The sequence below is a fragment of the Hyaena hyaena genome, unplaced genomic scaffold (genome assembly GCF_003009895.1).
Source record: "Hyaena hyaena isolate Hyena2069 unplaced genomic scaffold, ASM300989v1 scaffold_67, whole genome shotgun sequence".
Taxonomy (NCBI): Eukaryota; Metazoa; Chordata; class Mammalia; order Carnivora; family Hyaenidae; genus Hyaena; species Hyaena hyaena.
The window spans coordinates 2,513,794-2,525,680 of record NW_024080699.1 but is presented as its reverse complement, the minus strand read 5'-3'; the positions used below and the strand labels follow the sequence as shown (position 1 = coordinate 2,525,680).

The window sequence follows — 11,887 nt, the reverse complement described above, 5'->3', positions numbered from 1 at the left end:
AAATAAGTAAACAAACTGAAAAAACTTTTGAAAAGACAAAAAGAAGTCTATGGGTAGAGGGGATAGGGTGATGGGGTGGGAGCAGGGGAGGCCTTGCCGAGGGCTGGCTTTAGCCAGTGTGCCAAACCCAGAAAAAGTGACAGCTGAGGCCAGGGCCTGGGGTCCTGCAGCAGAAGCCTTCCAGCTCCTGATCTCGGAGCCTCCTCCCGGCCAGATGTGCGCATGCTCCCACTAGTGGGAGGCTGCGTGCTCCGTGGCCGCTCATCTCAGGTTGCCAGTCAGAGCTTCCTGTTTATATTTAGATGGTGTAAGAAGAGTAAGAGCCCTTTTCTTGCCACTGACCCATATTCATATTTAATGTTGGTTGTGCTACTAGGCTCCTCATTGGTTCTTCTTTTGGAAAGCAAGCAGAGACTCAAAGAGACCAAAGAGAGTTTGGGGGCTGGAATTTTAGGTGAAGGTCCACGGAGGTACTTGCCCTTAGTTCTTCTGTGATACATGTTCTGTCTCAGTCCCTGCACTGCTTCCGTTGTTTTGAACATGTCTTTCTCCTCCGTTGCCCCAGAGGTGAGCTTCTCCAGGGAGGAGGCCAGGGCCTGTTCTGTGAAGCTCTGCACATAGATGGTGCAGAGTGAGAATTCCAGCAGCGCTGAAAGACCGGGCACATCTGGCCACTGACAGCCGTCACCTCTTGCTGGAGTCAGGGTGCCCAGGACATGCGCTTTGCCCTGTAGGGATCCCTTAGGATGATGAGTCTTCTTTTTTTAGGAAAAAAACTAGAGCCGAGACCAGAGTTTACCCAGCACCATGAAGGCCTCGGGTTGAGGGTGTATGCGTGTAATTCTGAATGGTGGCAATATGGATGATTCTTCTTCTCAGAGCTTCTCTGTCTTTCTCAGATGCTTCCAAAAAAAGACAAGGTTCATCACTGTCCCCAGGAAAGGTGCTTGTTGGTGGTATTAGTTACTGTTTATCAAGGACTGACTTCACTCTGTGCCAGGTACCCAGCTAAGCCTCAGAATAATCTCGTTTACTGGATGAGGAAACAGAGGCTCCAAGATGTTGAACAGTTTGCTGAAAGCCACCGAGCTAATCAGCGGAGAAGCAAGGGTTTGAGTTGAGGTCTATCTGCTCAGAAGACCATGTCTTTTCATTTCTTAGTGTTTTACCTAGCAGCATGGCACTTAGATAGTAATGTGATTTTTTTCTTTAAAACAAAGATCGAAAGTAATACCACAAAGCATAGGATCACCCATGTCCTGTATCATTTTTATTCCAGGTATGCAGCCAGGAGAATTGAAAACATATGTCCGCACTTAGGATAAGTGGCGAGTAACGTATAGAATTGTGCAATCACTGTTGTGCACCTGAAGCTAACATAGCACTGTTAACTATACTGGAATTAAAGTAAAAAAAAAAAACTTAATGAAAAAAATAAAAACCAAATGTTAGATCAACAACAAAAAGAAAACATGTGTCCATACAAAAATCAGTCCGTGAATATTCATAGCACCATTTTTCATAATGCCTAAAAAACGTAAATAACCCAAATGGTCATTAGCTGATGAATGGATAAAGTGTTATACCTGTGCAGTGGAATATTATGGAGTATATGGAACTAGATACAAATGCTGGTCATAAAATATTATGAATGTACTAAGTGCCAGTGAATGTTAAAAAATGGCTAGTTTTATGTTATGTGAATTTCCCCTCAATTAAAAAAAGGAGTGAAGTTCTGATACTTGGTCCAGAGAGGTATGAACCTTTTGAAAACACACCGAGTGAAAGCAGCTAGCAGCAAAAGGTTTCATGTTTATGTGACATAGTCAGACTGGACAAATCCCCAGAGACGGAAGGTGGATTAGTGGCTGCCAGATCTGGGAGGAGGGTGCCCTGGGGGAGGAACTGCTAATAGGAATGGGAATTCTTTTTGGGGTGATGAACGTGTTCTCGCATTAGCTAGTAGTGATGGTTCCACGACTACACGAATATTCTGACACCACTGAGTCGTACGTAACTTTTTAAACAGGTGAATTTTGTGGTCTATAAGTAATATCTCAATAAAGCTGTCATTAAAATATGTATAAAAGTACTATAACAAATGAATACGATGCTCCCACTTGGAGACCTTCCAGCCTGTTGTTACCTAAAGAGGATGGTCATGGCGGTCACTGGTTTTTGGGTGCTTGGTATGTGTTGGGTCGGGTACTGTTCCAAGCACATGGCGTTTTTACATAGAAAGTCACCTGTGGATTGAAAACCAGGGATTCTGGCTCCAGACCCAAGTTCTTATCCACTACACAGTCCTGCTTTACATATGGAGACAGGTGAATCAGAGCCACGAGAGTGTGTACTGTAAGAGCTAAAGTCAAGTAATAGTACCTGGTTGGACCCCCAGCTCCACGACTTACTAGTTGCATCATCTTAGGTGAGTTACTTAATAGCACAGGGACCATCCCTCATCTCCAAAATGGGATGATAGTAAATCCTCCCTCAGAATATTCTTGCAAAGGGTAGAGAAATTATGTCAGATCGCAGAAGTGCCTCGTGTGTAGTGTGTAGCTAGTACCCACTACGTGTTGTTACTTCTCTTATGTTGTTACCAAGTAGTGACTTAGTGAGCATCGATTCAAACTGCAGATTTCATTTTGTAAACATTTCATGATGAGTTTGTGTCTCATTTGCTCACAGAATTGTGGAAGGGGCATTGAAAGATGGTCTGCTCTAGTAGGTGAATGTGTAATTCTGGCATCTTCTTTTATGAGTGATGTGTGTTCATTGTGTGTGTGTGTGTGTGTATGTGTTTGTGTGTGTGTGTGTATGTGTGTGTGTGTATACATGCACACCTTCTAAGAAGAATATGCTGACTCTAGAAAGAAGACGGCAATTTCTAAAAGCACCCAGAAGGGGCCAACTGCGGCTCCCAGCCCACAGGCCACCAGCCACCCCTCCCCAACCTCCACCCACATTTGGTGGTTTCCATCGGTTTTCTCCTCCCTGCACCCTACACAGTGGCTTGTCCCTCCACTGAGTTGAGTACCTGTGACACCTGTGAGAAGCTGGCCATTCTAGAGGTGAGAACACAGGACCAGCAATCTGGAGCTGCCTTTGCCAGGACTTTTATTTGAAGACCTTGAATCTCTTTTCCTGAATTTCTTTTTGGCCTTGGGAATTGAGATCCTGGAAATTTTCTTATTGTCTTTGAAGTCCATACCACAGCGCTGGGGTATCAGAGACAGAATATTACAATAAAGTTTTCCTGGTACTTGTGGTTATAAACTCCCTTGTGGGTCATGTTACAGCAAAGCGTCAGGGTCTGGCTTCCAGAGACGTGGTTAAGATAGATGGGGAAATAGTGCCTATAGTTGTAGTACATAATTCTTATAATTATATTTTAGAGGCTTTTATTGTGTTGCATAACTTTATAAGAAATTAATTCCTTGTTCATTTTAATGCGATTAAAAAGTTCAAAATATTTGTTTTGGCTGTTCTCTGAGCCCTGAGCTGAGCCCTTCCTGATGCAGGCAAAGTGTGGGAGGCCCAGTGACCCACAGAATTGCCCAGGGCGGCACAGCTCTAGGTGGGAGAGATCACTGCCTTTGGGCACTGGACTTCGCCTTCTGTGCCTTTACAGCTTGAAACTCATTTTATTGTCATTGCTTTTATCAGACACTGAATATGCTGTCAGCAGCTCAGTGAGGCTGGCCATTGTGAGGAGGGTTTTGTAGTCTGATAGACCAGGGGTCAAAACTTGAATTTATCGTAAAATTCACTAGCTGTGGAGCCCGAAGTTCAGTCTTATCTGTAAGGTGCTGTTAACACCCTCCTTTTGCATGGTGGCTGTGGTGCGTGGCAAGCGCCAGGCGTAGTGCTGGGTGCTGAGTAGGGCCTTGATAAATGAACCTTTATCATTACTGAAACTGTTTAGTCTTACATACCCAGATCAGGCTCCTCGCTGAGGGTTCTCAAATTTGAAAAGTCCTGAAAAAATTTGGGGTGATTACCCCTCAACGATCCCTGGAGTTTTGGGCAGTGAGATGGCCACCGGCCACTTCCTCAGCCAGACCTGCAGGGATGGATAGCCCTTGTGGAGGGAACATGGAGCTCCCTTTCGGAGGCGAGGAGACCTTGCTGCGGAAGGAAGCCAAGCTGGAGAGTCCAGGTTGCTGTATTCTGTTCTCTAGGCTGCACTGAAATGGAGCAATTCAGAGGCTGCACACGTTTGAGCTTTTAAAAGTGTCCGGGGTCCTCAGCTGCTTCCAGCTGCCTAGCCCCCCGCCCCCACCCCCCAAACCCAGCGGTGACGTCCCTCTGGTCTGCTGGAGGCTGTGTGGCACCTTTGCCTTCGATACTCCTCCTACGGCAGTCTTGGTTTCTTCCCTTAGAATATTCCCTGGGACAGGACGCATCTGCCCAGCTCCCGGGCCCTCTTAACAGTTTCCTCCTGGTCCCCGCACAGACCTTCTGGTTGTCGCTTCATTCTTCTGAGACTTTCTTTCTCCCCAAAGTTGAAAGGCGGATGGTGCCTATTAACCAGGACCAAATAGGCTCGTGTACCCGGGAGGGCTTCGAAAGCAGTCAGGTGTCATCTCAATGGTCTTCTTATCATTAATTTATTTAAATGTGTTGCCTTTCATGGGAGGGACCTTTAGGAAGTGAGCCTACCTGTGGGCTTCCCCTCCTGTGGCAGAGGGATACATTTTGGGGCCAGTGGCTACTCCACATTCTTGAAATGGTAACACACCGTCTGCCACTGTTTTCATCTTTGCTTTTAAAGTTGACCTCGATGATGGGGCAGGGAGCTCTTGATTTCTGCCCTTTGCATGCAGCTTTGGTTTTGGGCGTACAGAGCTTATCAAGATGTGTGTTAGACACTGCTGTCACACCAGCCATTTGTCAAGTCTGTTTTTCACTATTTTTTCAGTCATGTGTTTCTTTGGGAAAAAGAAAGTAACTAAAAATGTTATTGATGATAGCTTTCCAAACTGACAAGGTGTCAGCTGATGTTTTAATGGGGGCCAGTTTGGGCCGTGACCTCAGGCCTCGCTTCTCAGACAGTGTTGATCTGATCCCAGACGCTTGAAAATTTATAGTCTAGTCGGGAGGCCCTGTACGTAGCTTTTGACAGAGAACTAAATATTCTGGAGCCGGGCTGCATAGGCGCGAATTCACTATGGTAAATCAATTTTCTGCTGTTGCTCTGAGATGGGCCCGGTGACACATGGAGACAATGTCATAGCATTTGGGAGACGGAGAGGATTAATATTTACCATAAGGGGCCCCACCCTGAGTGTGCACTCCTTGCCGGGGACCTGTTGGCCAGTCCAGATCTTGGGCGTCCACATGGCTCCTGAATTAGAACACAGGCCCATAGAAAACACCAATCAGCCCTCACTGTGGAGGGTTAAGCTGTGGGACTAGTTTGAGTTGTTTCTACCAACCGTGCATGTCGCTGGATGGCAAGCCTGGATGACCGGGTTTCAACTATTCCCAACCTCCAGATACAGATGATAGACCAACTGTGCAGAACTGGACTTGGCTTTTCTTTGATTTGGTGGGTTTGGTGGGTCTCCGAGGGCCTTGGTCGTCTTCACAGGCGTTAGCGGTCAGGGTCTAGCCTGCAGGATACAAAGTGCTGCAGTATAGACCCCTTTTTTCCCCCTGGCCCTTCGAGACACTCTGGAGAATTTTTTTTTCTTTATGTTAAACTCCTGATATCGACTTGCACATTATTTGGTTATTTTTCATACAAGCAGAAGGCAGATTATAGAACAGTTGATCTCTTTTTTGTTTCCTGGTTAAATTTTGCACAAGTGAGCACTTAAAGCACATCGAGGAAGCTCCGGTCAAGTGCACGCTTTGGAATAGTTCCAGAGCTGCTCTGCCAGATGGTGAATTCATTCGGTTTGGTTTGGTTTGGTTTTTTAGTGTAAGACAGTTTGTTGTGGTAGTAATAATACCTGAACAATAATCATAGCAAACCCTTGTTGAGTGCTTTCCATAAATAAAGTCAATGAATACTCCCATCAAACTTGTTCAATTAAAAAATTTTTTAAATGTTTTATTTGTGAGAGAGAGAGAGAGAGAGAGAGAGAGAGAGCGAGAGAGAGAGAGAGCATGAGCAGGGGAGAGACAGAGAGAGAGGGAGACACAGAAACTGAAGCAGGCTCCAGGCTCTGAGGTGTCAACACTGAGCCCGACATGGAGCTCGAACTAACGAACTGCGAGATCATGACCTGAGCCAAAGTTGGACACTTAACCCACTGAGCGACCCAGGTGGCCCTGAATTTGTTCCATTTATCTTGTATTCACCTCCAGAGAAAGTTTCAAGAGGCTGTAACAGAGTTAACACTGGAGAGAGGCTGCATAGTGATTTTTTTGCAACTGCATAAACAAATTTGACTCTAAGTGGGAAAGGAATGAATATTGAGCATCTAGGATTGGAGGGGCATTAAAACAGGAATTAGAACTGTATTCCTTCCATTTAAAAACTTAGCAGTGTCATGGAAGATAAAAATAGACATAAGTTGGGGCGCCGGGGTGATTCAATCGATTGAGCATCCTCTTGGTTTCAGCTCAGGTTATGACCCCAGGGTCATGGATCAAGCCTTACATATTGGGCTCCATACTCAACATGGAGCCTGCTTAAGATTCAGTCTCTCCTTCTCTGCCCCTCTCCTCTGCTCTCTCTCTCTCTCTATAAATCAAACAAACAAACAAAAAATAGATGTAAGTCAAGTTTCTAGAAATGAAAACTACAATGTCTGAGATTTAAAACACACTGGATATGATTAATGGCAGATTAGACATTGAAGAAATTAATGAACTTGAAGGCATAGTAGTAGGAACTATTCATATTGAAACAGAGAGAAAAATATTCTTTTTAAAAAGTGGAGAGAACATACGTGAGCCATGGGATAACTTTAAGTGGCCTCATATGTGTGTTATTGGAGTCCCCTAATAGGATGGGTAGCATAAAAATTTTTTGAAGAAATAATGGTTGAAAATTTTTCAAATTTTATGAATACCATGGTTCCTCAGATCTAGAAGGCTCAGTAAAGCCCAAGCACAAGAAACGTGAAGAAAACTGAACCAAAACACTAAATAATCCAAATTGCTCACAACCAGTGATAAAGAGAAAATCTTAAAAGCAGCCAGAATAAAAAGACACATTACATGCAGATGGACAAACATAAGAGAGATTTACTGTCAAAAACCATGCAAGTTTATAATCATGGTAGATTTACTGTCAGAAACCATGAAAGGGAGAATACAGTGGAGTGACACCTTTGAGCACCGGTGGACAGGGGCATGAACTATCAGCCCTGAATTCCATACTTAGGGAAAACATCTCTCAAAAACTGAGGCTCAAAAAAGCCTTTTCCAGACATACAGTGGCTGAAAGAAATCATTAGCTGAACTGCAACTATAAGAAATGTTAAAAGAGTCCCTTTAGGTAGAAGGAAGATGGTACCAGGAGGAAATACGAATCCACACAAAGGAATGAAGTCCTAACTATATTGATGGCTGTGTGCGTTTTTCCTTATCATTTGAACGTCTTTAACATGTAGTTGATCATTTTGATAAGAGAACTATGTAGGGTGGGACTTAATAACCTATGTGAAAGTAAAGTGTGTATAATAAGAGAATAAAGACTAGAAAGACATAAAAGAAAGTATGCAATTGTGAGGGTGTTGTATTGTATGAGACGTGGGGTGCTGTCATTTGAAGTAGACCGTGATGAGTTAAACCCCAAAGCAACCACCGACAGTTCCGCTCGGAGGCGTCAGTACCCCGTTCCAGTACATGATAGGACAGGTGCACAGCCGATTGGTCAGTAACGATAGAAGATCCTGGAACAAAACAGTCTACTGATTTGAGCTAATTGACATTTATATGACCCTCCACCCAGCAACAGTATACACATTCTTTTCAAGTGTAATGGAACATTTACCAAGATTGACCGTATTCTGGGCCAGAAACAAATTTCAGCAAATTGGAAGGGTTCAAGTATGTTCTCTGGCCTGTGTCAGGGATCCTTACCACCAACCCTCAGGTCAGTGATTCACTAGAAAGATGCGTGGAATTCAGAAAACTCAAGGTTTCAGTTGATTACAACAAAGGGAAAAGGTGCTTAGGGCAGAGTCTGGGATAGACCAGGCTCAACCTTTCAGTGGCCTCCGCCCAGTGGGGTCATGTGGACGGTGCTTAATTCTCCCGGGAATGATGTGGGACAATACTTACGGAGTACTGCCAATCAGGGACTCTCTTTCAAACCGTGGTGTTTAGGGTTTTCATTGGGACTCTGTTGTGTAGAAAGGGGCACCCATGGAACTGGCCTTAATTATTCAGTTTTTACTATTTCCAGAGGCCAAACTGATATAGTGTGGCCCAAGGCCTTCACCATGAATCACACTGTAACTATCTGGTGTGGCCCAAGGCCCCAGATAAACAAAGACACTCTTAATCAGGTGGGATTATCCAGGGACCTCGAGGTTATTCCTCAAGGGCTGCACAAGGGGCCAGTCCTTTCTTTGGAATGTGCAGAGTTTGAACATCCCAAGCCTGCTTAGCCTCCTCTCCCCACCCCTGCCCCCCGTCCCCTGCACAGACCATAATGGAATTAATTTAGGAATCAATAATAGATCTGGGGAAAATCCCTGAGTATTTGGCAACTAAATAATACATTTCTAAAGCAGAAATCAAAAGTTAAATTAGAAAGTGTTGTGAACTGAATGAAAATAAAAGAACAACATACCAATATTTACAGGATCCTGCTAAAGCAGTACTTAAGGAGAAGTTTATAACTGAATGCCTATATTAGGAAAGAAAAAAGGTCTCAGATTTATCCTTTAGTGTTCACCTTAAGAAATAAGAAAAGGAAAAGTAGATTAAGACTAGTGTATGCAGAAGAAAGGGAATAATGAAAACCAGAGCAGGAATAAAGGAAATAGAAAACAGGAAAACAATAGAGAAAAATCAGTGAAACCCAAATCAATGAAATCAAAAGACCCTTATTGAGAGTTTCAGTAAAACTGATAAACCGTTAGCTAGTCTGTCAAGGATAAAAAGAGAGAACATGAATTGCCTCAATCAGGAATGAGGCAGGTGCCATCCCTAGAGATTCTATAGATTTTAAAAGAATGGGGAAATATTATAAACAACACCATGTCAGTAAATTTGACAACTCAGAAGAAATGGACAAATTACTTGAAAGATATAAACCACCAAAGCTCACATAAGAAGAAGGAGATCGTCTGAACAATGTATCAGAGACATTGAATTTGTAGTTAAAAAGCTTCCCACAAAGAAAACCCTAGGTCCAGATGGCTTCCCTGGTAAGTCCTCCCAAAAACTTAAGAACGAAATAACAATTCCACACCAATTCCTCCTGAGAATTGAAGAGGAGGGAATATTTCTGAAGTCATTTTATGAAGTTAGCATTTATCAAAATCCCAAAACCGTTACAAGAAAACTACGGACAAATATTCCTCCTGCACAGAGTTGGAAAAAAGCATAAGCAAAATTTTAACGAATCAAATCTGACAGTATAAAAAAGGATAGCAGATCATGGTCAGTAGGGTTTATTTCAGGAAAGGAAGTTTCTTTTCATATTTGGAACAGTCAGTGTAATTCACCAGATTTAAAAAAATAAAGGAGAAAAAACCATATGATTATCTCAAGGGACACAGAAAGAGGATTTGAGAAAATTCAGCCTCTATTCTTGATATAAGCTCATAGCAAAATTGGTGTAGAAAAGATCTTCCACCTGATAAAGGGTAGCTATAAAACACTCAGAGTTAACATCAGACTTCATGGTGGAGGGCTGCTGGTTTTTCCTCAACATCAGGAATGGGATAAGGATGTCTGCCATCACCACTACATTCAGCATGGTACTGACGGTTCTTATAGAGTAAGGCATAAGGCAGTATATAGAAATAAAAGGCTTCCAGATTGGAGAGGATGAGGCAAAACTGCCTTTTATTTGCAGACAATGTGATTGTATAGAAATTCTGAGGGAACCTATAAAAACAGTGGTAGAATAAGTGAATTTAGCAAGGTAACTGCATTCAAATGGGTATTCCAAAATTTATTGTAGTTTTATATATAGCTATGAGCCAAAGGAAATTGAAATTAAAACAGTACCATTTGCAACACCGTGATGAATATCAAATACTTGAGGGTAAATCTGAGAAAAGGTTTGCAAGACACGTACACTGAAAAGTACAAACCATTGCTAAGAGCTGTTAGAGACCTACATGAATGAAGAGACATACTGTGTTCCTGAGTCAGAAAGCTCGATACTGTTAAGATGCCAGTGTTCCCCCAAATTGATCTATAAATTCAACGTAATCTCCATCAAAAGCCCAGCCAACTTAAAAAAAATACATTGACAAGTAGATTTTATGTGGAAATGTTACAGGCTAAGAATAGCACCCCCCCCCAAAAAAAAAAAACCCTGATAAAAGAGAACAAAATTGAAACACTGTCCACTACTTTCAAGATTTATAAAGGTACTATAGTCAATACAGGGTGATATTGGCATAAATATAGACAAATGGCTCATTGAAACAGAATAGAGAGTCTAGAAAAAGGATCACATGTATATACCCATCAGATTTTTCACAGAAGTGCAAAGGCAATTCCATGTGAAATGAAAATCTTCGATAAGTAGTATATTTGGATATCTATCTGTAAAGAAGTAAACTGCGATCTCTGTCTTGCAACATATACAAAAATTATTTTATTTTCTCTGTAAATGTTTATTTTTATTTTTGAGAGAGAATGCAAGCAGGAGAGGGGGGGAGAGAGAGAGAGAGAGCCAGAGTGATGGAGACACAGAATCTGAAGCAGACTCCACCCTGACAGTAGCAAGCCCATTGCGGGGCTTGAACTCACAAAAACCATGAGATCATGACCTAAGGTAAAGTTGAATGCTCAACTGACTGAACCACCCAGGCACCCTTACACAAATTATTTTAAAATGGATCATAGACCTAGTTGTAAAGCCTACTCTATAGAAATTTCACAAGAACATATAAGAAGAAAAGCCTTTGGGGGCACCTGGGTGGCTCAATTAGTTAAGTGTCTGACTTCAGCTCAGGTCATGATATCATGGTCCGTGGGTTTGAGCCCCACGTCAGGCTCTGAGCTGTCAGCACAAAGCCTGCTTCAGAGTCTCTATTTCCCTCTCTCTCTGCCCCTCCCCCACCTCCCTCAAAAATTAACACTTAAAATAAAAGCCTTTGTAACCTTGGGTTAGGCAAGTATTTCTTAGCTAGGAAACTCAAAACACAGTCTGTACGAGAAAATATTGATAAATTTGACTTCATCAAAATTTAAGATTCCTGATCTTCAAAAGACATGTTAACACATGTCTTAACATCATAGATGAGAGAAGATATTAGCAAATCCCATATCTGATAGAAAACTTGTATTCACAATATATAAAGAACTCTTAAAGCTCAATAATAATAGAACAAACAACCCAATAAAAATGGATAAAAGATTTTAATAGACATTTCTCCAAAGAAGATCAATGGATAACACATAAGCACGTGAAGAGATGGTTAGTTCCATTAGTCATTATGGAAACACCCATCAAAATCACAGTGAGATCACTTTACACCCTCCAGGAGAGCTCTAAGAAAACAGACAATAATGAATGTTGGCGAGGATGTGGAGAAACTGGACCGCCCCATAAATTGCCCCATAATTGAATAGTAAGATGGTATTGGCACTTTGGGAAACAGTTTGGTATTTCTTAAATAAACTTATTATCTGACCCAGTGATTCCACTTCTAAGTACATACCCATTAAAAGAGAATTGAAAAGGGGCACCTGGGTGGCTTAGTCGGTTGAGCGGCCGACTTTCGCTTAGGTCATG

General features: G+C 42.4%; 1 protein-coding gene across 4 annotated transcripts in view; it reads left to right on the top strand.

The window, feature by feature from the left end:
- TTC7B (tetratricopeptide repeat domain 7B) overlaps window positions 1–11,887 on the top strand; it is a 257,345-nt gene that overhangs the window by 47,385 nt on the left and 198,073 nt on the right. The window lies entirely within an intron of this gene.